General features: G+C 38.3%; 2 protein-coding genes across 12 annotated transcripts in view; one reads left to right on the top strand and one right to left on the bottom strand.

The window, feature by feature from the left end:
* The window catches only part of LOC122559589 (voltage-dependent calcium channel subunit alpha-2/delta-4-like), a 549,452-nt gene that overhangs the window by 220,085 nt on the left and 301,972 nt on the right, over positions 1-27,395 (bottom strand). The gene's annotated exons all lie outside the window — the stretch shown is intronic.
* LOC122559591 (leucine rich repeat transmembrane protein 2a) overlaps positions 1-27,395 on the top strand; it is a 97,155-nt gene that overhangs the window by 46,782 nt on the left and 22,978 nt on the right. Inside the window, exon 1 of one of the 3 annotated variants that reach the window (XM_043709344.2) lies at positions 6,480-6,618. The exons of 1 other annotated variant lie outside the window; for it this stretch is intronic. The gene's annotated coding sequence lies outside the window, so the exon portion shown is untranslated. Of the gene's footprint in view, positions 1-6,479; positions 6,619-20,456; positions 20,571-27,395 lie in introns of those variants that run through there. One more of the 3 variants, XM_043709345.2, reaches the window with a different exon arrangement.

Genomic DNA, 27,395 nt, shown 5'->3' with positions numbered 1-27,395 from the left:
ACCTCCAATATTGGTGTCATCTGCAAAGTAACTAACCATTCCTCCTATATTCACATCCAAATCATTTATATGAATAACAAAAAGCAGTGGACCTAGCACAGATGTTCATGGCAAACCACTGGTCACAGGCCTCCAGTCTTAAAAGCAATCCTTCACCACCCTCGTCTCCTACCTTCAAGACAATTTTGTGACCAAATGGCTAGAATTCCATAGATTCCATGTGATCTAACCTTGCTAACCAGTCTACCATGAGGTACCTTGTTGAGCATCTTGCTGAAGTCCATATAGCCAATGTCTACTGCTCTGGTTCATCAGTCTTTGTCATTTCTTCAAAAACTCAATCAATTTAGTGACACATGATTTTCCATGCACAAAGCCATGTTGACTATCCCTAATCAGTCCTTGCCTTTCCAAATACATGTAAATTCTGTCCCTCAGAGTCCTCTCTAACAGCTTACCCACCACTGATGTCAGACTCACCGATTAATAGTTCACTGACTTTTCCTTACTACTTTTCTAAAATAATGTATATCCTCCAGTCTTCTGAAACCTTACCCATGGCTATCGATTATGATTAGAGGAAGGTCATTTATAAAGTTAGTGAGTATAGTTAGGCCTAGAACACTATGTCTTGGAGCTGAGATAACTGACCTCCAACAACCACAACCATCTCATTTTGTGCTAACTGTGACTGCACACATTGGAGAATTTTCCAATGAATCTATTTAACTCCAGTTTATCTATGACTCCTTGATGACACATTTGGACAAAGGAAACCTTGATGTCAAGGGCAGTAACTCTCACTTTTTCTCACACTGAGGGTTGGGGATGGGTGGAAAGAAGTTGGAAACTTGACTCCAAGAACTTTTAGACTGAGGCCAAGAGGACAACAGACTATAGATATTTGAGCAAAATAATTATTCTCCAGCTGAAAAATTCCACTAACAACAGATTTTTGCTTTATCCTGAACAAATACTATCTCCACAATGTTTTGCTATTTCCCATAATCCAACAAAATGTGATCAAATTAGAACTGTCTTTTATGCAAAATGGAAATTTCCAGTAGACATGTTTCCTCTGTGTGCTCAAATCTATCTTACATTGCATTGGAAAGCACACAAATGCTTCACATTTCTTGGCAGATAGGTCTGAACCATTACTAACTACGGAGCTATTGATAAGCTGGAAAATAGCTTTAAGGACTGATCGCCTAACTTGCATTGATAAAATCAGGCAGACCAATTCAGAAACAGGCCATCTGGCCCAACAAGTCCACACCAACTCTCCAAAGCACAGCACACCCAGACCCATTCCCCTTCTACTCTACATTTACCCCTGACTAATGCACCTAATCTATATATTCCTGAACACTATGGGCAATTCACCTAACCTGCACATCTTTGGATTGTGGGAGGAAACTGGAGCACCTGGAGGAAAATCATGCAGACACTGGGGGAATGTGCATACTCTACACAGCCTCGATTCCAAGGCTGGAATCAAACTTGTCCCTGGCACTGTAAGGCAGCAGTGCTAGCCACTGTGTCACCTACATTCCACTTGTCTTTTTCCTTACAAACACATAAGACGTTATTTTGCTATCAATGGTGGAAGATCTGTATCTGTACACATTCTGATCACACTCCCACTCCCGCTCCTCATGGATAGAGGATTAGAGGATCAGTGATCGATTGAAGCCATAACCAACCTCATGATCTCCTCAGACTCAACTCCCTATATAACCTTTTGAAGTAGATCAAGCCCTGTGCAAACTTAATTATTTTCCTGTATTTTCCCCTCTTCTATGTTGATATATATCTTAAAGATTTGGATGAGGGAACTAAATGTACCATCTCAAATTTTGCAGATGAGACAAAGCTTGACGGAAGGGTGAACTGTGAAGAATATGCAGTGATGTTGATAGTGATTTGGATAAGCTGAATGAGAGGAAAAATGCATGGCATATGCTGTAAAATGTGGATAAATGTGAGATTATCCAATTTGATAGCAAAGGTCAGAAGGCAGATTATTATTTGAATGTCTGTAAATTGAAAGAGTGGAATGTTCAATGAGATCTAGGTGGCTTCATGCCGCAGTTGCTAAAAGTAAGCATGATGGGCAGCAGGCAGTAAAGAAAGCAAACTGTATATTGGCCTTCATAGTGAGAGGATTTGAGTACAGGAACAAGGATATCTTGCTGCAATTGGTGAGGTCACACCTGGAACATTATGTGCACTTTCAATCTCCTTAACTGAGGAAGGATGTTTTTGTTACAGAGGGAGTGCAGCGAAGGTTTACCAACTTGATTCCAAGAATGGTAGGACTTATGTATAAGGAGAGATGTAGTCAGGTGGGATTGTATTCATTGGCATTTAGAAGAATGAAGGGGGTCCCATTGAAACCTATGAAGTTGTAATGGAGTAAATAGGTTAGGTGCAGGAAGGATGTTATGACTGTGAGGAGGTCTAGATCAAGGACTCATAGCAAGGATAAGGAGTAAACCTTTTTGGATTGTAATGAGGAGAAATTTCTTTACCCACAGAGTGGTGAATTATCACAGAAAATGGTTAAGGCCAAAATATGATGTGTTTTCAAAAAGGAAGTAGATACAGCTCTTGTAGCTAAAGGGATCAAGGGATATGGGAGGTGGTGGGATTAAGGTATTGAACTCAATGCTCAGCTATGATCATGATGAATAAATGAGCAGATTTGAAGGGTTGAATGGCCTACAATTGCTCCTATCTTCTATGTTTCTCAGATTCCCTATCGTATGGGCCTCAAAGTTTACCATTGTTATTATTAATTATTATTTTTCAACCTGTATTAATATATAAATTTACAGTAAGTTTAATAAATTAGTGATGATCAAATACTGTATGAAGGGAAAATGTTCCCGTGTGCATGAAACCATGGAAACATCATGCTTCAGTAAGTAATTGATTAAAGATGAATAATGTAGGATGTAAAGTAAGAAGGCTGATCTAGAGTTTCATTCTGATTGGCTTTGTAAGGAATTTTTTTTTCTGGAAATACATAAACCACATGGAGTTCAAAGCAAAGTGATTTGTGCTGGCCTGTCTGAAAACTGTGTGCAGCATCTTCAAATGTCTAGGATCAGCCTGGCCCAGCTGATTGCACTCTCATCTGAGTTCAAACAGCACATTAGTGTGGCAATCAAGGACAACTTAGAGCAATGTTACATTGTTAAAGACACTGTCCTTCATGTCAGATATACAACTGTGTCCCATTCTACTTGTTCGGGGTAATATAGTATTCAATAATGCTTTATGATATTATATAATTGCCATTATTCCCTCATGCAACACTTTTGAAAACAACCAAATGGGACAATTTTTTCTGACATTTTCAAGATCTTGCTGTAAAATATTATCTACAGGAGAGGGTGAGTTACAAAAAAGGAGGGGAGGTGATTGCAATATTGGTTAAAATATAATTACAATTTTGAGAAGGGATGATACACTAAATGGGTTAATTAATAAGGCTTTATGGGTTGAGTTTAGAAATAAAAAAGAGGCAGGCACAGTACTCGGAGTATACTATAGATCCCCAAATAGTGAGAGGGAGTAAGAGAACACAGATATACACAAAATTCTGCCTGTAGGAACAGGAGGGCAATAATCTTAGGAGACTTTAACTATCCCATCAACTGGCTTTCAAAAAAATATAAGGAGTGTTGAAGGTGAAAAATTCACATACTTTGTCCAGGATAATAAAATATAAACAATGTGTAACAAGCCAAATGAGAGGAGATGCAAATCTGGATTTAGTTTTGGGAAATGAAGATGGGAAAGTGACTGTGGACAACTATACCTGGGATAGCGGCCACTATTCAGTTAGATTTAGTATTATTATGGAAAAGGACAAAAGTAAATCAGGAATAAAAGTTTTAAACTGGGGAAAACAGATTTTCCAAAACTGAGAAGTAATTTGACCGAGGTGGACTGGACCGGACTGCAAAATGATAAATCAGTGGTCAAATATTGGGAGGCACTAAAAGTGAGATCCTTAGAGCGCAAAGCAGACATATCTCATCCCAAAATAAGAAGTGTACTGCCAGATCTAGACCCCCATCATTGTCTAGAAACATACAGAGGAAGATTAAATAGAAAAAGAAAAGGAGGGGGCAAGAACTTAACATTGCAGATGAGAATGGAAAGTAAGGGATCAAGTAAAGAAAAATGTAAAGAGATCAATGAGAGGGCATGAAAAAATATTAGCAAGTAAGATTAAGGAAAACTCAAAGCGGTTTTACAAGTATATAAAGGGCAAAAGGATAAGTTACGGAAAATGTGTGACTTATCAAAGATTAAGAACGGAACTTGTGTGCGAGAATATGGGAAGAAGTTTAAATGAACTTTTTGTTTCCATATTCACTAAGGAAAAGGATGATACAGATCTAGTAGTCCAAGAGGAGCACTGTGAAATATTGAACAAAATAATCATAACATGAGAGGAAGTGTTAGAATCCTGGAAAGTGGGTTAAGTCACCATGGCCAAATGGATTGTTCACTAGAATGCTGAAGGTGGTCAGGGAGAAAATAGTAGATGCTTTTCAGATTATTTTCAAATCTTTACTAGATACAGGTGAGGTGCCAGAGGACTGGAGAAATGCAAATGTGGTTTCAGACTTTCAAAAGGTTACAAAGGAAATGCCAAACAATTATAGGCCAGTTAGTTTTACTTTAGTAGTAGGCAAATTGTTAGAATCAATCCTGAGAGATTAGACAAACTGTCACTTAGAAAGGCATGGAACCATTAGGATTAGTCAGCATGGCTTTGTTAAGGGAAGGTCATGCCTTACAAATTTGATTGAATTATTTGAGGAAGTGACAAGGAGGATTGATGAGGGTACTGCAGTGGATGTTGTCTACATAGATTTTAGTAAGGCATTTGACAAGGTCCCCACTTGGCAGTCTGGTCAAAAAGGTAAAAGCCCATGGAATACAGGGTAAGGTGTCGAATTTGATCCAAAGTTGGCTTAGAAAGGGTGATAGTTGTTGACTGTCTTTGCGAATGGAAAGCTGTTTCAATTGGTGTTCTATAGGACTTGATGCTGGGCCCCTGCTGTTTGTTTTATACATGAATGGATTTGAATGTATGGAGCAGAATTGGGAAATTTTCAGAAGGCACAAATATTGACCATGTAATGGATAGTGTAGAAAATAGTTGTAAGCTCCAAAATGATGTAGATGGATTGGTGGAATGGGCAGGAAAGTGACAGATGGAGTTCAACTCTGATAAGTCTGAGATAATGCATTTAGGGAGGTCAAACAGTAAAACAAAATTCACAATAAATGGGAATATACTGAGAGGAATAGATGAAGTGAGATGACGTTGGCAAGCAAGTGCATGGGTCCTTAAAGGGAGCAGTATATGTTGATAAGGTAGTAGAAAAATGAATATGGAATATTCTCCTTCATTGGCAGAAGTATAGAATACAAATGTAGGCATGCAATGATGAAACTGTATAAGACACTGGTGAGACCACAACTGGAGGACTGTGTGCAGTTCTGGTCACCACATTACAGGAAGGACATAATTGCTCTGGAGAGAATGCAGCAAAGATTTAGTTGAATGTTTCCAGGACTGGAGTTGTAGTTATGAGAGATTGGAGAGGTTGGGATTGTTTTCCTTGCAACAGAGAAGGCTGAGGAGTGACATGAATGAGGTATATAAAATTGCGAGATGTAGGGGTACATGGGAGGAACCTGTTTCCCTTGGCAGCAAGTTTAAAAACCAAGGGTCATAGGTTCATAAGTGGCAAAAGCATTAGAGGGGACATGAGAAAAATCTTCTTTACACAGAGGTTAGTGAGTTTGCTGCCTGAGTTGGAGGCAGAGACCTTAAACTCTTTTAGAAAATACCCGGATCTATGCCTATGTGCTGTAAGCTGCAGGGCAATGGGCTGTGTACAGGAAAATGAGATTAGAAAGGGCATCTGTGTCTCTTTGGGTCGGCATGGACAAGATGGGCTGTATGACTCCCTTCTCTGCTGTATCATTTCTTTGGTTCTATGGTTATAAGTTGAAATGTTTAAGGGAAGTGATAAAATGCAATACAAATGTCATAAAGGGAAACTGCACATATTCCAAGCAAGCTTTTTATTTTCTCATTCATGCTTTCTAACATCTTAGAACAGCTATTTAAATGACACTGTACTTTGGAACAAAACGTTATACTTTTGTTGTTCAATAAGAATGCTTTTGGATATTAAAATAAATTGAATTTGAAGATATTGTATTTGGAAATAATATTAAGAGGGGTCATTGTAAAAATAAACAAACGGAACAGAAATATTTCTAATTATATGTCACATTATTTAATTTGACTCATATTAGGAAGTGACCAATTCATCTGCCAGATCTCTGCTTTGTCAGCTGATCAGCAGTAAGTAGAGCAGGAAGCAGATCTCAAGTTACTATCTATAACACAGCAGCAGCAGTGGTGAAACTGCACAGTCCCAATACCATCAGAAAGAGAAATGTGCCAGAGGGCTTATTGCTTCCTAGTCAGCACCTTACAATGTGGTAACAACAAATGGAAACAAGATCCAGCTGAGCAATTAGAATGAGTGAGAAATTGAAAAATCAAGGTGACATGTAAGTGCATTCAAATCTTTTGTTGCAATATGAATGGTTCAGAGAATGGTTTGGAGACTAAACATTAGAACAGGATCTGTGCCTTTCTCTGTATTTTCAAGAGGATTCCAAACATGGAAAACACTCTGGGTCAATCCACAGCAGATCTCTCCTTTTGAATTATTCTATCACATTTGTTGAATGAGCATGAAGTTGCAATGCAGGGTTGAGTGGCAAGAGCTAACCATGTCTTATCAGAAATCCTTTATTCTCTAAATTGTTTGCTACTAATTTCTGCATGCTCCAAAGTATTGTGATATTTCTGTTAAATTGTACTGTCTTTGAAATTCATACACTTCAGTCAATTTATTTGCCCCTGTATAATTCTGTAACTATATTGCTGTAGCATAGAAATCTGTACATTGCATCAAATCTTAGGGTCTATGTGCATGTCTTAAATGTTTATTTTTATCTTGACTTCATATTTATGTGTGTCTATTGCCTTTATCCTTCCTATTTTTACACATGGGTTAGATGTTATATACTGTGCATTTTATAGTTTATGAACAGACAGGCATTTGGATGATCACATTAAATTCAGTGCTGACTGTGCGTCTGTGATATAGCTCTTCCCTCACCGAGCCGTATGTATAATGAAAATGGCTCAGTTAGATGCATTCCTTCACACAATATTTAGTTTCATCTTTATTGTCACAGGTGGATGTTTATGTAAATGCAGATCCTGGGCCCAAGCTTGCACTCAATGTATTCCATGTTATTGATCAATTTAACTGACTGTACAAACCCAGTTCAACTGTACTTGAGGCTGTCCTTCAATCAGTCCGTCTGTACATATTCTTTTCATTTGTGGGTCCACATACCTGTAATAAGTATTTATCTGTAGTTACTTGCCTGCTGGTTTCTCTAGCTTTCTATTTGTAGCCATAACAATTTGCCGGTGGTCATATATATCTGTTTACTAGTCTGACTACATCTGTGTACGAGCACATCCATCATTCTATGTCTTGTAACTTTGCTCCTTTGTCAGTCTTCTTCTCTTTGCTTGACTTTGATTTTTCTGTGCTTGTGTTTATCTGTTAACGTCTATGTCTATTTTTATCACATCAGCAAGTCTGCTTCACTGCACCTATATTTACCTGTATCAATGTCAGACAGTCTTGCAGGACCTGTGTTTATCTTCTGATTTCTCACCCTCTTTGTACTTGTCTCACAATCATCTTGTATGGATGTACTCATGTCTATGTAAGTGAACATCTACTTGATATATCTTTACATTGTGGTTTAGTGATGCTATGTTTCAAAGTGGGGTGCTACAGTGAGGAATGTAATCTAAAGTGACTATTTAAGAAAGGCTGCCATACAGGGCATTAGAAACAGTGGTATAATGTTAATCTGTTATAATGAGGGCTATCAAACTCTTTGCATGCAATTAACATCATAATGATTAAGTTATAGAATGATCAGTTTATGTTAATTCTCAGTTGGAAGGGGAACAACATGTATAGGTAATTATTTGTTGATGTAAGAAATAATATGAATTATATAAGGTGCTACAGTGAAGCAGACAATTATTTTGAATTTCTTTTCAACCAAGTGTACCATATGACTTTTGTATTTATAAGCAAGTAAATATGGTCATGAGCCAGTTAATAGTGATACTGGACCATTTAGTCAGATTCCAGAATACACAAATAAAAGAAATTGAAAGATCTTATCATAAACAGGAAAAAGAAAAAGAAATACTTTTCCCAGTAATATCCTTTACAGACACTCAATCCCAATAAAGCATCACTCCTATGGTTAAAATGACTTACTCAGGTGAAAAGGTTGCAAGCAGTTTCCTTATAGCAAATTTCTTCTGATTCTCTCTATTACTGTCTCTCCTTGATACATGCAAACACAGACTAACTCATTAGCCCTTCTATAACTTTGATTACCTTGAGGCTGCTAAACAGCACATCTGCTGTTATGGATCTTTTCTTCTGAATCAAACCTGATGGTGGCCTTTGGCCTCTCTTTCTGTAAGTTATAATATCGCAACATAGCAAACACTTGGACAATTATCTCACGAGGTGGCTTGCCAAGTCATTTTACCTTAAGTCACATTTTTCCTGAAAAGGTTTTGATACAAGATAGGAAAGTGGATTTGAAGATGTTCAGATTAGGTATGATCTCCTTGAATAGCAGACTTCATAGACTTGATGAACTGATTGGCCTACATCTTATGGTCTTATGTAACATTAAACCATAGCCTCATTTAGTTGCTTGGGTAAATGATCATGGTACTATTTTCAAGAAGAGCAGAGGAGTTATTCCAATTTCCTGGTCAATATCAAACAATCAATATCACAAAATTAATTATCTGGTCACTGTCACATTGTTGATTGTGGGATTTTGTTAGTTGGACACTTGCCACTGCATTTCCCAAAGTACAATGTTGATGAGACTTCAAAGGTCCAAAGATGTGCTAGTTAGGTGGATTGGCCATGCTAAATTGATTGATTGATTTATTTGTTGTCATGTGTACTGACGTATAGTGAAAAACTTTGTTTACGAGCAGTACAGGCAGATCATGGTAAGCAAGGTGTACAGAACAAAAGGTTTAGACAGAGGCATTGAAGTAACATTGCACAGGGTGTACAAATTACCCATAGTATTCAGTGATGTGTAGGTTGGGTGTACTAGCCATGGGAAATGCAGGGTTACAGGAATAGGTTAGAGGAATGTATCGGGATGGGATGCTCTTCGGAAGGTTGGTGTGGACTCGTTTGGCCAAATGGCTGTTTCCACACTGTAGGGATTCTATGGATACTTTTATTTGAAATATGAGGTTTATAAGATTGTTATATTTGGCACTTTATCTTTAAAGTTAAGATTAGATGAAGGGTGTCATAACCTTATCTGGCATCTGTCTAACAGTAAACTTAAGTGGTTTAGTTGTCAGATATTGAATGGAACCCAAATTGTTTTACTGGGAAGAAAGTGCAAGATTTTTACAGTTACAGTCAATGTGCTAATATTGGATAGTTTGAGAGTTTCCAAAAAAAAGGTGTTGAAAATTTATTTTATTTTGTGAACAATTCACTATGATATCAGTGGAGATAGCAGCAATCTTCAAAAATAAATTTTGACTTCCAGCTTTTAAGTATAATTTACATTTAAAATAAAAATATTCAATTTTGGAAGGAAAAACAAATTAAGTATCACTAACTTAAACACCATCTTTCAAAATCATTTATTATTTAAGATTAAATGCCACAACAGGACACACCCTGTTCCACTTTTATTTCATCACAAATTCATCTTTATTTCATGAGATCTTGAGAATTCTTCAGCTCTCCTGGAACCATACCAAGGTGTACCACAGCTGTCAGGAATTTTGACTCGCTTCAGTGTTGCTATTATTCTCAGAGATAAGCAACTTCTTTGGATGTTTTCACAAGTATCCATAGAGATGACTCTCTATCTCACTCTCAACACTAAATATAATTTTTGTCATCCACCTCAATCATGGACTTCACAATAATCTTGTTCAGTACTTCCACATCAGAAAACATTTGTTTCCTCATTGTCTTCTGCTAATGACCTACAGCTGTTGGCAGATTCTCTCTCTCTGCTTGTCTAAATGGAGATTCCAGATTTACTTCACTGCTTTTCTGTGATAAGGTACACAGATAAACAAAAAAAGAGACACTTCTCTGAAATATATCCCCACCACAAAGAGGCACTTTTTTTTGGATGTCCCAGGTAGACATTTAAACTAACGGACTTTACTTTGAAAGTATCACTTTGATTCTGTGACCAAAGTGAAACATTTTATTTGTAATGGGGGTAACTTCTTACCAGATTCACTGACTCCATTATGAAAGAAGACTGACTACCTATTGTTTACTATTTTCACACCTCCAACTCTGACACCTTTAAATAAACATGGATCATCCTTTGAATTGCAATTATGTTAGTGGTGGTTTCCAGTTTCTCAAACCTCGCTTTTTTTTGTTTATCTTACATTTAAAAGCTTAATTTCCAATATTAATATTTGTATTCCTAATATATGTGCATCATGAAATTACATTCAACATAAATTGTGCTTTAAAGTTATCAATATATTTCTAAGATGAGAGACAGTTGGGGTCTCAAGGATAGCTAATTACAATTCATAATTGGATACGGAGCCCATGAGATTCACTTTATGATGGTGCTGGATTTTAAGAAGAGAAGAATTTAAGAAAACCCTGACAATTCTCAAACAAGGTTAATCTTCCAGGGCCCAACAGAGGGAGCGCAGCTGCAGCAAGCAAAACACTATGGTTCACCACTGAAGAAAAAACAGAAAGCCCAAATTGATGAGGAGTTAAAATGAGATTGGAAGCTTTGACCAGCTTCAGTTACAAGAAGAATCTCCAATGGAAATGTTTCACTGTGAAACACAAACTGAGATAACACAGACTTGGACGGGAAAAGAAAAAAAAACACTGGGTGTTAACAATGGTTTTGGATTGGGTCCAGAAGAATAGAATGTTAACTTAAAGGATAATGTAAAGTATAACTATGAAGTGTGATGTCAGTTGTGATAGAAGAAAAAGTAGAATGCTGAGGTTTGTAGTTTAAATCATAAATTGTTTACAAAAGCAAAGTTTAGTCAACAGTGTTTTGTTATAGTAAAAAGTCTAAACACATGAAATCTTGTCATGTCATCTATGGAGCTATTATCTGGAAGTTTAATTTTTTTAAAAAACTATCAGACTGTAACACTAAAGTATTTTGAAAAAATCAAAGGGCCATAAGAAGTGCTATATAAAAGCAAGTCATTTTTCCCCCTTTAAAACCTGCTCTGCATTCTACCCAAGGAACCAACGTCACTCCTAAAATGTGTTATCTAGAATTGGACAGATTAATTTAGCTCTGTCTGTGGGGTGTTTGATCATAATTTGCCAACACAAGTTTGTAACATCTCTGGATGTTAGAGTATAATTTGTGAATATATGTAGTAGATTGTTTTCCTTTTTCTAAATTTTTGTAGTAGGGTTTAATTTGTTTGTTCAAAACCATGGAATCTATGACATTACTTTCATAATAAGTACCTGGGATTTCAAGGTTGGTTTATTTTAAATAAAAAGGGTGCTGGTCCCTAATCAGAATGAACAAAAATTTAAGTAACTTGTTTGGGATTGTAACATGAATTGGGGGCTCTTGTTAGATTACCAATCTATAGTCAAAACAAATATTATCTCTGAGAGAAAAAGCAAGAAAATCAATACAACAAATATCACTGAAGAAAATGTATGAGGGAAAATAATATGGCTAAAGGCTGATAAATCCCTTCAATCTGATAGGTTGCAAACTTATAGAAGAGATCAGCAATAAATATGATATCTGTAAAAAATATGAGGACACCACCACAGCCCATCGTGTGTCTCCCAATAGCAACAGGATCTACCAAAGTTGTAGCAATGGAACTGAGTGTATGGGAGATTGCAACTGGATTTATCTAGCCTACAATAATATAATCTGATAGGAAAAGAATGATAAGAGACAAGGCAATGGTGAAATAGTTAGATACCAGGCTGGAGGCACTGGCTAAGTTATTAATTGATAATTAGGGGAATTTTTCAATGATGAATTCAATAATTCAATGAAAATATGAACTTTGAACATAGCAGTAGAATGCCCCTCTAAAAAGTGTATGAAAGAAATCACATAAAAATAAATAAGCTTCATAAAATTCTAACCTGGTGTAAATTAACACTTGCCCTGACATTGGCAGTCTATGCAAGGAACTCATTTCAAATTATTGGGCACTACAGTCCATAACAATTTGTTTCAGCGGGAAATCCAAGAATTCATTAGTACTGAGTGATCATTCCCTGGCTTCAAAAGGGATTACAATTAGCACCACTTTCTCTGAGCACTGCAATGCCCTGCAGGCAAGGAGAAGGGTATTCATTAAGACTGAGGTGTCAGAGGAATTTAAGTGAGCTTTATTGTATTATATAAAGCCATCAGAAATAAATTTTAACAAAGCGACATATAACATTATAAAGAAGAAGGACAGAAAAATTGGAAAGATCTGGGTAAGTTTATAAGCAGTGGTGAGAAAACAGTTTTACAGCAAAGAAACATAATTGTTAGAGTGCATTCTTTGAGGTTAATTGACACTGCTTGCACACTTGTTGAATCTGAACAAGTCATAGAAAGTGATGAGGCACATTATAATTCACAGGCACACATGTAGGATAATTATATGGACCAGGTCATTCAGCTGACTGAATATAGTCAAAAAGACACACAGTTACAGGACAAGGCTTTTTGCCCCAGAGGACAATAACCAAAAGTTGGCACCAAAGTCGCACATGTGCCAGAATGGATCAGTGAATGGAGAACTATCCCTGATCTTGGGAGAGCAGGAAAACCCCCTCGCATATACAAATATTAGCTAAGTGTGCAAGATGAGGAATCAGAGGTAAGATCCATGGAATAAAATTGTGGAAGGCAAGAAAATGCAGTACAAATTCTGAAATGGAACTGGAATGAACATGGCCCTTGGAATAGACTATGTTGTGACTATGATCACAACAGTGTCTTAATCCTGAATGAAAGGAGAACAGGGAGAGGTTTGAGAAGGTCAAGAATTATGGAACAGACCGTGACTACCAAGAAGGTCTTATGATTGAGAAGTTGTAGTGTTTACAAATTAGAAGATGAGTTAATTAATAATGCAAACAAAAAGAGTTGGAGAGGGCGGCATTGTGCTCAGTGGTTAGCACTGCTGCCTCACAGCACCAGGAATCCAGGTTTGATTCCCACCTTGGTGACTGTGTGGAGTTTGCACATTCTCCCCGTGTCTGCATGAGTTTGCTCCGGTCTCCTCCCACAATCCAAAGATGTGCAGGTTAGGTGAGTTGACCATACTAGATTGCCCATAGTGTTAGGTACATTGAACAGGGGTAAATTTAGGTGAATGGGTCTGGATGGGTTGCTGTTTGGAGGGTTGGTATGGACTTGTTTCTACACTGTAGGTGACCTAATCTAAAAAAGCTGGGAAAAATTGGTGTATACAATGCTTTACCAATTGGGACAACCAGCATAATCATAAGAATGGATATACACAGAGAAAGTGCTGCCTGATGGGGCACATACATTATAGTCAGACTAGCACTTGGTATTTCAAAGAAAAGCTTGAGTAAATTTTCCTACTGTAAAAAAAAGTGATCTTAGCTCTTTTAACACCATTCTCATGGAAAGGTAAAGCAGTCAAAGCAAAGGCTGCATCTTTTCAGGATTAAAATTGCAAAGCAAAGTATTTTTGAAACCACTTTTAAAACAGGTGATAGAGAAGGGACATTGTGCAAATTAAACAAGTGTACGTACAGGTTATATGATGCAGTATTTCTCAGTTCAGTCCAAATTACTGAAGGTAAGTTGCATTCAGCTTAAAATAGACCCAGCAGTGTTCTGCTGATGTCACACAGAGAGACTGGCAGGCAACGTTATGATGCATGTTGATGATTTTTTTTTCAGGTTAAACTTCTCTGGAATTTGCATTTTTGTGATCAGTAAATTAAAAGGGAAATTAGTTTGGAAGTCACCCTTTAACTGTGAGTTAGATGTTAAGCAGAATAAGTTAGAAGGGACCTCACATCAATAGTTTTACTTAGAAAATGTTAATTGCATTCTGATAAATTGGACCAGGTCCTTAAAGAAAGCTGGTGTTGCAGCCAAGGAAGAAACAGACCAGTTAATAAGTTTGACAATTAAACTGATTGTATATTGAGACTAGACACACTTCCAGTTTGAAGCACTGGAAGCACTATGATGAAACATGACACTGTTAGGGAAGTTTTCAGAGCAAATACAACATTAAAAAACTTAAGGAAAGTGCACACTCAAACATTTTAGCTTTAGATAATCCAAGAGATAGTCCTTTGTGAAGATTGGTCAAATCAGACTTCAAATGTCAACTTCAACTCCAACATTTTCTATTATTATTAAACAAAGCAATACTCTGAGATACACCTGGGCTGCTCAGTCATTCTTGAGAGCTCATGATACAATTTATGTTCCTAATGGTTTGGTGGAAGACAAAGTATTAAGGGAGGTATTCATGGGAATTATGCCTCTAAATTCTTGTGAAAACTTAAATGACAATGTAATTCAGTAAATCAAGCTGCTATTATGAGAATTGTTGCACGTTTCTATTGAGGGGGTATATTTTATATTGGTAAGGATTTATCCAGTAGAGCTGCAAATATGGCACTGACTGTGCTGCAGCAGTTGCTTGATCATGCTAAACTTCCCAAAATTACTGTGGCCAAACATTAGAAGAATATTGCTAATTATATACAATTGAAGACAAACTGACCAATATTAAGAACCAATATTCATGCAAAAAAAATTATGTACCTAATGAAGAGTGGGTATTGGTGAGAATGCTTCAATTAATCTTCAGTTAAAACTTAATGAGCCGCAAGGATCAGATATATCATGGAAATACCTTGTGCTGGAAAAGAAACTGATGATAACTCAGAACAGTTGATTGAATGCTGAATTAGAAGCTAGCTTGACAAACTACTGGAACTTTGTCACAAAAAAGAACAATAAATATTTTGAACTCGGTTAGTGATCCAGAGAATAAAAATGATGAAATGTGTGGCGAGGAAGACCAGATCCAAACTTTACAGCAACTAAGGACAATCTTAAGTAACAGATTAAGTTTAAAAAGCAGTCAGAATCCATAGAGGAAAGATTACAAAATGAGCAGAATGTCCATGTAAAATTGTCAAACTGTGTAAGAATTCTATAAATAACTTTGAAACAAAAGGCAACAGAACCCATCAAAGTAGTTGCTCAGCTGAATGAAGAGATCAAAAAAGAAACTGGGAAATTAGAGAGTAAGCAAATTTGGAGAAGCTTGAGAAAGCAGTACAGGCGAAGACTCAATTTTGATGCAATAGAAGAAAATGAATGCGTGCAGATGGCTGCAGGCAATCTCACATACAAACTAAAAATGACTAAAAATTCCTTTGGCATTGGTTGATTCATCTTGTGCTGTTCAAGTAACAAAATTACAATATTTATTATTGGGGAAGTGATTTGGAAGATAATCTGGAAACTGGTATCAATCAGATATACATACTTTCCTATTGCAAACTTAAAGAACAAACTGAAGGCATGTTTCCACTAACAGAGCAGAGTAAGTAATTTTAAATGTTATTTTGTATCAAAACTTTAGAAACCTCGGCAAAAATAGTGCGTCATATAGGATGACTAATATGTATCCATATGTGAAGAAAGGGAGGCTGTCAGATTGTTGGTTTCTAAAGAAAACTTAATTGTAACTGGTTGGCCATAAAAATATTCTGGAAAAATGAACATGCAATCATTGATGTTCTTTCTAGAATTCAAAGAACAGGATTAAAAAAATGCAGACTCTGATTTATAGTGTCATGCAGCTTGGATACAGATCCTTCAGTCCATTTAAATTAGTCCCATTTGCCTGCATTTGGCCCATATCCCTCTAAATGTTTCCTATTCAGTTATCTATACAAATGTCTGCTGAATGTTGTGACTGTACCTGCATCTACGACTTCCTTTGGCTGTTTATCCCACAGATGAACCATCCTTTGTGTGAAAATATTGCCCCTTAGGCGTCTTTTAAATCTTTCTTCCCTCACTTTAAAAATATAGACCTTAGTTTTGAACAATGTTAATGACACTGATCTATGATTAGTACAGCTAAGTACAGCTAAAAATATCTCAGTGAATATTCATTAGTTTAGATAAAAGATGCACTTAATATAGGAAAATGTAACATCAGGGTACAGCCTTGCAAAAAGGAAAACATTTGAGCATTAGATGATTCCAAGTTATTTATTATAACCTGTAGTGACTTCCATTCCTATGAAACAAAAACAGTTCCAATGAACCAGGATCATTAAGAATACAATAAGCTGCGTGTAATATTAAACTTCCATTATTTGTTCAATTTTTGACTTTTCAAATAATTAAACTGCGAAATTTGAAGTCCAGCGATCTATCACTATGCTGCAAAGTTTACTTATCATATCTGCTTAATCCGGGCATTAAACGTGAATCCTCCTCCAAGACAGTGATAAATCTGAACTCTTTCTACCTGCAACATTTCCCTTCTTGCCACACATTGAATCCATGGGTTGATTCTAGAGTCATAGAGTCATAGAGATGTAGAGCATGGAAACAGACCCTGCGGTCCAACCCATCCATGCCGACCAGATATCCCAACCCAATTTAGTCCAACCAGCCAGCATCTGGCACATATCCCTCCAAACCTTTTCTATTCGTATGCCCATTCAAATACCTCTTAAATGTTGCAGTTGTACCTGCCTCCACCACTTCCTCCGGCAGTTCATTCCATACACGTACCATCCTTTGTGTGAAAGAGTTGCCCCGTAGGTCTCTTTTATATCTTTCCCCTCTCACCCTAAACCTATGCCCTCTAGTTCTGGACTCCTCCACCCCAGGGAAAAGACTTTGTCTATTTATCCAATCCATGCCCCTCATAATTTTGTAAACCTCTATAAGGTCACCCCTCAGCCTTCGATGCTCCAGGGAAAACAGCCCCAGCCTGTCCAGCCTCTCCCTATAGCTCAAATCCTCCAACCCTGGCAACATCCTTGTAAATCTTTTCTGAACCCTTTCAAGTTTCACAACATTTTTCCGATAGGAAGGAGACCAGAATTGCACGCAATATTCCAACAGTGGCCTAACCAATGTCCTGTACAGCCGCAACATGGCCTCCCAATTCCTGTACTCAATACTCTGACCAATAAAGGAAAGCATATCAAATGCCTTCTTCACTATCCTATCTAACTGCAACTCCACTTTCAAGGAGCTATGAACCTGCACTCCAAGGTCTCTTTGTTCAGCAACATTCCCTAAGACTTTACCATTATGTGTATAAGTCCTGCTAAGATTTGCTTTCCCACAATGCAGCACCTCGCATTTATCTGAATTAAACTCCATCTGGCACTTTTCAGCCCATCGGCCCATCCAGTTAAGATCCTGTTGTCATCTGAGGTAACCCTCTTCGCTGTCCACTACACCTCCAATTTTGGTGTCATCTGCAAACTTACTAACTGTACCTCTTAAGCTCGCATCCAAATCATTTATGTAAATGACAACAAGTAGAGGACCCAGCACCGGAACTTGTGGCACTCCACTGGCCACAGGCCTCCAGTCTGAAAAACAACACTCCACCACCACCCTCTGTCTTCTACCTTTGAGCCAGTTCTGTATCCAAATGGTTAGTTCTCCCTGTATTCCATGAGATCTAACCTTGCTAATCAGTCTCCCATGGGGAACCTTGTCGAACACCTTACTGAAGTCCATATAGATCACATCTACCGCTCTGCCCTCATCAATCCGCTTTGTTATTTCTTCAAAAAACTCAATCAAGTTTGTGAGACATGATTTCCCACGCACAAAGCCATGTTGACTATCCCTAATCAGTTTTGCCTTTTCAAATACATGTACATCCTGTCCCTCAGGATTCCCTCCAACAACTTGCCCACCACTGACATCAGGCTCACTGGTCTATAGTTCCCTGGCTTGTCCTTATCACCCTTCTTAGACAGTGTCACCACGTTAGCCAAACTCCAGTCTTCCGGCACTTCACCTGTGACTATCGATGATACAAATATCTAAGCAAGAGGCCCAGCAATCACTTCTCTAGCTTCCCACAGAGTTTGAGGGTACTCCTGATCAGGTCCTGGGGATTTATCCACCTTTACCTGTTTCAAGACATCCAACACTTCCTCCTCTGTAATATGGACATTTTGCAAGATGTCACCATCTATTTCCCTACAGTCTATATCTTCCATATCCTTTTCCACAGTAAATACTGATGCAAAATGCTTGATTAGTATCTTCCCCATTTTCTGCAGCTCCTCACAAAGGCTGCCTTGCTGATCTTTGAGGGGCCCATTCTCTCCCTAGTTACCCTTTTGTCCTTAATGTATTTGTAAAAACCCTTTGGATTCTCCTTAATTCTATTTGCCAAAGCTATCTCATGTCCCCTTTTTGTCCTCCTGATTTCCCTCTTAAGTATACTCCTACTTCCTTTATACTCTTCTATTGATTCGCTCGATCCATCCTATCTATACCTGACATATGCTTCCTTCTTTTTCTTAAACCCTCAATTTCTTTAGTCATCCAGCATTCCCTATACCTACCAGCCTTCCCTTTCACCCTGACAGGAATATACTTCCTCTGGATTCTTGTTATCTCATTTCTGAAGGCTTTCAATTTTCCAGCCATCTCTTTACCTGCGAACATTTGCCCCCAATCAGTTTGTGAAAGTTTTGCCTAATACCATCAAAATTGGCCTTTCTCCAATTTAGAACTTCAACTTTTAGATCTGGTCTACCCTTTTCCATCACTATTTTAAATCTAATAGAATTATTTTCACATCTGTTTTTTTTCCTCTCACGTTATCCCACTAAGATCAGAAATCCATCCACCAAGGATGTACAACCATAATTTGTTCAATTTCTGTGATGTCATGGATATACCAGTTCAGTGTCACTCCTTCATAGCAAAGAATTATTGTGCCTCTCTGAAGTTGGACCGAAAAAAGCTCAGAGGACATCAACTGAAAGGATTGCCACCTGTTATTTCCAAATTTACGTATTATCTTACACATCATTGATGTTTGAAAAGTGAGCAAAACAAATACATACAGAAAAACTGAAGTATATTAATCTTACAATCTCAACACTTTTTACTTGCTTTCATTATACAGGAATTCAAAATGATTAAGTCAATAGACATTCCAGGTAAGTATGATTTGTAGGTGCCAGTGTTGGACTGGGGTGTACAAAGTTAAAAATCACACAACGCCACATTATGGTCCAACAAGTTTATTTGGAAGCATTAGCTTTTGGAGCGCTGCTCCTTCATCAGATGGTCGTGGAGTATAAGATCAATCTTTTTCTCCACAACCACCTGATAAAGGTGCAGCTGTCTGAAAGTTAGTGCTTCCAAATAAACCTGTTGGACTATAACCTGGTGTTGTGTGATTTTTAACCCAGTTAAGTATAGCTGTCATATACTGTCATATATAGTTCAAGTGTTTTTGAGATCAAAGCTGCTTGTGGTCAAAAAAAAGTATTTGTTTCAACTTAATTCAGTCCCCATTATGTCATAAAACATTTATGTTCAGTTAAGAAATTATGACTTGGAACAATTCGCTTATAAAGCTGTGAAGTTTAAATCCTAACCTGTCATGTGATTTACTTTGGTTTGAGTTAATATTTTATTAGTTTATTAATATGATACTGTAAATGAAAAAATATCCATACAATATACAATTAGCTATTTGTTAGAGGTTTATGATAATAATAATAATAATTAGAATTTTAAAAAATCATCAAGAAATCTTCACTACAGAGGAACCTCCATTATCTGGCATTCGATTATCTGAATATCAGATTATCCGACAAGATTGTAAAGTCCCAATGCTTGGCTAAACTATGTTATCTGGCATTTGATTATCCAGAATTTAATTAACCGAATCAAATGCTGCTAGCTGGTGTCCATCAGATAATCGAGGTCACTCTGTATATTGAAGAATTCTCTCTTTCTTTCCTCAGTTATAAAGCGTAATTTTGTTTAGTAAGGCATCTCTTGAAACTCACGTCTTTGATAACTGCTTCTTTACTGCAAATTCTTGGTTAGTCCCTATCACGGTGCAACTTCTGCTTTGGAGATTTTGTTTAGATGATGGTCAGCCTGGGGAAGGGAAAGAGCCCCGTCCTCCACCAAGACCTGCCGTTCTGTTTCTGAAAACATTTGTGCTGTGGATCCAGCAAACTCCCTGGAGTCCTGATCCACTCTGAACCTCAGTTGTCCTCCTGATGTGTGGTAGAAGAATCTTCAATAAGTTTTTCCTGAGCAAGCTGGTAAAGATCCCAAAGGTATCTCTCCATGCTTGTGACATTAACTTTTGTGTGCCAGAATGTCATGCTCATAGCTGCCTGGACATTTCACTCTTTATACTTCTTTCTTTGCCTTCAAGAGCTAAAACATATTGGACAAGGGTTTTATTCCCTGATGTGAATCGCTGCAGACAGAAATCCATCTTTTCTTTTACTTGGTGTATGTTTGACTATGTATTTTGGGTTATTTTCATATTACAAACTGAGTGTGTCAACCAGCTTTGTGTTGTCATTGTTTCATTAGAAACAATTCTCTTACCCAATGATTGAGTTTTTCTGAAGAAGTGAAAAAGAAGATTAATGAAGGCAGAGTTGTGGACGTTGCCCATATAGACTTCAGCAAGGCATTCGACAAGGTTCCACATGGTAAACTGATGAACAAGGTTAGATCACACGGAATCCACAGAGAGCTAGCCATTTGGATACAAAATTGGCTTGAAGGTTGGAGATAGAGGGTGGTCGTTGAGGGTTGCTTTTCAGACTGAAGGCTTGAGGGGTGCTACAGGAACAGTGTTGGGTTTACTGCTTTTTGTCATTTAAATGATTTGGATATGAATAAAGGAGGAATGGTTAATAAGTTTGCAGATGACACCAAGATCGGTGGTGTAGTGGACAGTGAAGAAGGTTGCCTCAGAATACAATGGGACCTTGATCAGATGGTCCAATGGGCTGAGGAGTGGCAGTTGGAGGTTTATTTAGATAAATGTTGTTATTGGTAAGGCAAATCACAGCAGGACTTATACACTTAATGGTAGGGCCTTGAGGAGTGTTGCTGAACAAGGAGACCTTGAGGTGCAGGTTCATAGTTCCTTGAAGGTGAAGTTACAGGTAGACAGGGTAACGAAGAAGGCATTTGGTAAACTTGCCTTTATTGGTCAGTGCATTGAGTATAGTGTTTGGGATGGCATTTTGCACCTATGCAGGACATTGGTTAAGCCACTTTTGGAATACTACATTCAATTCTGGTCTCCATGCTCTAGGAAAGATGTTATTAAACTTGAAAGGATACAGAAAAAAATTAAAAGGATGTTGCTGAGTTGGAGGGTTTGAGCTTTAAGGAAAGGCTGAATAGACTGGGTCTATTTTCCATGGTGAGTTGGAGGCTGAGGGAGAGGGTTATAAAATCATGGGGAGCATGAATAGGGTGAATAGTCAAGGTCCTTTTTCAGGGGGACAGGAATCCAAACTTACAGGGCAAAAATTTAAGATAAGAGGAGAAAGATGTAAAAGGGATATAAAGGGCCCTGGCTTCACACAAAGGGTAGTGCATGTATGGAATGAGCTGCCAGAGGAATTGTGCAGGCTGGTACAATTACAACATTTAAAAGGCAGCTGGATGGGTATATGAATAGGAAGGGTTTAGAGGGATATTGGCCAAGTGCTAGCAAATGGATTAAATTAATTTAGAATATCTGGTTGGCACGGGAGAATTGGACTGAAGGATCTGTTTTTGTGCTGTACAACTCTATGAGTCTACAGTTATTTGTGTTTATTAAATATATATGTTTGATGGATCTTTTTATTTTAAACATGGGGTTACTTAATATCAGGTTGTAAGTTTGCCTGTTGAGCTGGGAGATTTGTTCTCAGATGTTTTGTCACCCATGCTAGGTAACAACATCAGTGAACCTCCATTCAAGTGCTGGTGTACTGTCCTGCTTTCTATTTCTGTGTCTTGGTCTGTTGTGATGGGTGATATCTGGTTCTTTTTCTGAGGGGTTGGTATATGGGGTCCAAATTGATGTATTTGTTGATAGAGTTCCGATTTGAATGCCAGGCCTCTAGGAATTCCCATGTGTGTATTTGTTTAGCCTATCCCAGGATGGATGTATTATCTCAGTCAAACTGGTGTCCCTCATTGTCTGTGAGTAAGGATACTGATGATGGTTGGTTGTATCTGTTGGTGGCTAGTTGGTGCTCGTGTATCCTGGTGGCTAGTTTCCTGCCTGTCTGTCCGATGTAATGTTTGTTGCAGTCTTTGCAGGGTATTTTGTATATGACGTTCGTTCTTCTGGTTGTTGTACAGCGTCCTTTGGATTCATTAGGAGCTGTTTCAATGTGTTGGTAGGTTTGTGGGCTACCATGATGCCAAGGGGCTGGAGTAGTCTGGTCATCATTTTCGAGATATCTTTAATGTTTAGTCGTGTGGCTAGGGTCTCTGGGAGTATGGTGTCTTCTTGTTTAGGTTTATTGTGTAAGAATTGGTATATATATTGAATATACCTAAACAAAGTATTCTAGAACAATGGGTACACGATAAGCACAGTCTTACACAACAAACCTAAACAAGAAGACACAACATGCCCAGAGACTCTAGGCACATGACCATATATTTAAAGACATCTCGGAGATGACGACCAGACTACTCCAGCCCCTTGGCATCATGGTAGTCCACAAACCTACCAACACACTGAAACTGCTCCTAAAGAATCTAAAGGACCCTATACCAACAACCAGCAGAACGAACGTCATATACAAAATACCCTGCAAGGGCTGCAACAAACATTACATCGGAAGACAGTCAGGAAACTAGCCACCAGGATACATGAGCACCAACTAGCCACTAACAGAAATGACAACCGTCACTAGTATCCTTACACAAGGACAATGAGGGAACTAGTTGACTGGGATAATATATCCATCCTGGGACAGTCTAAACAACACATTCCTAGAGGCCTGGCATTCAAACTGGAACTCTATCAACAAACACATCAATTTGGACCCATTTACCACCCTCTCAGAAAAAGAACTGGAAGTGATATCACCCACCACAACACACCAAGACACATAAGTAAAAAGTGGGATAGTATACCAGCGCTTCACCGGAGGCTCACTGATGATGTTACCTAGCAGGGTGATGAAACTCTGAGAACAAATTTCCCAGCTCAGCGAACAAACTTACAACCTGAACCACAACTCAGGATTTATAACCTGAGTTATAAATCTTCACAAAAACAGTGGGTATTAAATATTTTAAGGGCCAGGTAGATTGATTCTTGTTGAATCAAAGGAATCAAAGTTTATTTATGACAGATGGGAATATATAATTTGAAAGACAATCAGTTCAGCCATTGAGTAGGCTTGATGAGGCAGCAGCAGCAGCAGCAGCAGCAAATGGGCTAATTCCACTGCTAATTTGTGTTTGTAAATTTAATGTAAATAAATAAAGCATATGATTTGCCACATCAGGAACTGGATAAAGTGGGATAGTAGAGCTGGAGAAACTCTGTGCACTCCTCCCATCTCAATCATAATGGTAAAGTTGTAAGCATGGGATTCACACTCAGAGAAGGAAACTCTATCCTGCCGATATGCCAATCTCATTCTTCCCCTCATCATATGAATTCCCCATATGGGGATCCTCTTTGATGAGAAACTCAGCTGGATTCACCACATAAACACAGTGGCTACAAGAGCAGATCAGAAGCTAGGAATACTGTGGCGAGTAACTCACCTCCTGACTCCTCAAAGCCTGACCACCATCTTCAAGGTCAAAACATGTGGCACTGGAAAAGCACAACCGGTCAGGCAGCATCCAAGGAGCAGGAGAGTCAATGTTTCAAGCATGAACTCTTTATCAGATATGCCCGAAACATCGATTCTCCTGCTCATCAGATGCTGCCTGACTGGCTGTGCTTTTCCAGCGCCACATTTTTTGACTCTGATCTCCAGCATCTGCAGTCCTCACTTTCTCCACTATCTACAAGGCACAAGTCAGGAATGTGATGGAATATCCCCACTTGTCTGGATGAGTGCAGTCCCAACAACACTCAAGAAGCTTGACACCCTCCAGGACAAAAAAGCCTGCTAAATCGGCACATCTACAAGCAACCACTCCTTCCAACACTGATGCTCAAGATGTATTGCAGAAATTCAGCAAAGATCCTCAGACAGCACCTTCCAACCCCATGGCCCATTTACATCTAGAAGGACAAGGGCAACAGATATATGGAAACACCAGCATCTTCAAGTTCCCCTCCAAGCCCCTCACCATCTGACTTGGAAATATATCATGTTTCTTCACTGTTGCTGGGTCAAAGTCCTGAAATTCTCTCCCTAATGGCATTGTGGGTCAACCCACAGCAGGTGGACTGCAGTGGTTCAAAAAGGCGTCTCACCACCATCTTCTCAAGGGCAAACAGGGGTGGGCTATCAATACTGGCCAGCCAGTGATGCCCTTAACCCACAAATGAATAAAAAAAAGTTCAGTTTCTGAGAATCTCAGCAATTTAAACTTATGCTTTTCCATTTGCCATAAAACTAAAAACTAAGTGGCTATTATATCCAAAATGTTATAGCGTCTTTTGCCTTTAGGCAACCATTCTCTGCACCTATATTTATACCTAATTTGGCAGATTGTGAAGGATAGAAGTTTTAGAAGATTTATTTTGCATATTGTATGCTTTAAACCACTCTATTAGTTTGTTCCCCTGTATATTATCACAAGTGAGTCCACTCCTTATACCTTGTACCTGAATGACATCAACACTGAATACATAAACGTCACAGAGAGACAGCTCTTGTGGTGCAGTGGTAGTGTCCATACCTTTGGACCAGGAGATCCAAGCTCAAGTCACACCTGTTCCAGAGGTGTATCACTGCATACATGAACACATTGATTATAAAACTAAAACATACAGATTGATACATGTTTCGCTGTGTGTGTTTACATGCAGGCATTAACAGGACCCATGAGCTTCAAATTGTGAGTTGATTGCCAACTCAGTATTGGACACAGACTGGATTCATGAGCTGCCTGACTGGCAGACTGCTTACAGTATGCCTATCCTAACATAGCAGTCAATACAGGCCCAGTCAGAAGTCAGTGGAGCTGACTCCTCATCAATTTTTCATCTCTCGGCTCCTGTTGTGTCAACAGCAATAATAGCCTGATGGCAAATCTTGCAACTCCAGTCTTTAACATTTCCCATTGGCTTAATTCTTAGCATTTTACCTCCCTCCTTCTTTTGACATGATGTACAACATTTACTGCTTCCATTTTCCTGGTCCCATGTCCCAAAGCTGATTGGACAATCGTGGCCAATACCCCTCCAGACTTATCTCCTTTGTGCTATAAAAGACTCCTTTAGAAATAGTTAAATAAGACTATCTACTTCACTACCATTTCCGACACTAAGCATTCTTACATCATCCCTGAGTGACACTGCAAGTTTGGGCTGAATTGTCCAGTTTTGTACCATGAGTAACTATTAGCATTAAGTTTGAACATGGCCAAATTCATTGACTTAAGAGGCTTACAGTTTGCAAACAGAGACTTTAATCCAATTAATTTATGTTCTTATGCTCTTAACATGGGCTTGATCCAAAACTATCTCTCAAAGAAAAAAGGAATGCTCCTGTCCTAACCCACTACAGAGATAACAGAAAAACTGCAGAATATTGAACATGGCTCAGTCTATCATGCAAGCCAACCTTCCATCCATTAATCCATCTACACTTCTTGTGCTTCAAAAAGGCAGCCAACAGCATCAAAGACCCCTCCCACCTTTCTAACCTCTTCCATTAGGCAGAACATGCAAAAGTTTAAGCACACATACCACCAGGTTCGAGAACAGCTTCTTCCCTGCTGTTATTAGACTATTGATTGACCTCAAAAATATCAAATCTAATATTGATCTTGTTTTTGGTGTACCTCCTTTGCAGCCTTCACTTTGTATTCCTCACTCTGTTCTATTACCACATTTTCTTTGTATTTTATGTTCTGCCTGTCCTGCATGCAAAACAAAACTTCTCACTGTACCTAAGTACATGTGACAATAACAAATCAAATCAAATTAAAGAATAAATCAAATCACTGCATGTTACCCACCGTATAGTTTATACTATAGAAATTTGAAAACCTGAACTACATGAAAGAAAATTGGGAACAATTTTGAGATCCTCTGTCAGGCAACAGTAGACATTGGCTGAATATTGCTGCATTAACATTTCCCCACAAGCTGAATTCTTAGCATTTTACCTCCCTTCTTCTTTTGACAAGGTGCATACATTAACTGCTTCCACTTTCCTGGTACTGTCCCATGTCCCAAAGATGATTGGAAAATTGTGACATTGTGTGCGTACCCCACAATTTCTACCCTGTCTCCATCAGGTGCTACTTTTCATGGGGACCCAGACATCTACATGTTCCAACAGGAGCCATATTCAAATATGCTAATAAGTTTCCAGTGCCACACAATTCTTAGGTCTCACACACTGCACATTCTCCACCCATTAACTGCAGGCAATGAGTGACCTAATCAGAGATCCTAACCAAGTTTGCAGAAGGTAAGTCATGAATGTCCATTGTTTTGCTTTTTTCTCTATTCTTTTGTGGATCCAGAAGTTCTTTAGAACCCATGACCCCTCCTATATGAATTAATGCTTGCTGACTAGGGAACAATATTTACAGCTTCATTCAAAATGGCTGAGATCTTTCAGCAGGAACAGTATATAGCCAAATAATTGCACTTTTTACCATATGTAAAATATAATATTAACTCTAGCAACATGGTTTACTGACTTTGATTCTTCACATTATATTATTTGCATTCACCACATTGCTGTGCAAAGGCCTCTTCCTGGGTTTTTAAAATAGTTTTAGAAAGTACCAGATTGTTTTATATTTAAAGGAACTTTTTCAACTCCAGTCCCCTGCCTTGGCTTACACATAGTATATGGCAATCCAAAACTTCTGCTAATGATGCTTTATAATTTACTGCTGAAAACAGACATGAGCAGACCAGGCACAGGCTGGTGAGTTACCTCCTTTTGCTGGCATGGCTGAGATCAGTCACTTTGAAC

This window comes from Chiloscyllium plagiosum, unplaced genomic scaffold (assembly GCF_037043375.1).
Source record: "Chiloscyllium plagiosum isolate Xiang-an unplaced genomic scaffold, Cpla_swu_hap1 HiC_scaffold_19, whole genome shotgun sequence".
NCBI lineage: Eukaryota > Metazoa > Chordata > Chondrichthyes > Orectolobiformes > Hemiscylliidae > Chiloscyllium > Chiloscyllium plagiosum.
The sequence above is the reverse complement of the archived record's forward strand: the minus strand, read 5'-3'. Positions and strand labels throughout refer to the sequence as shown.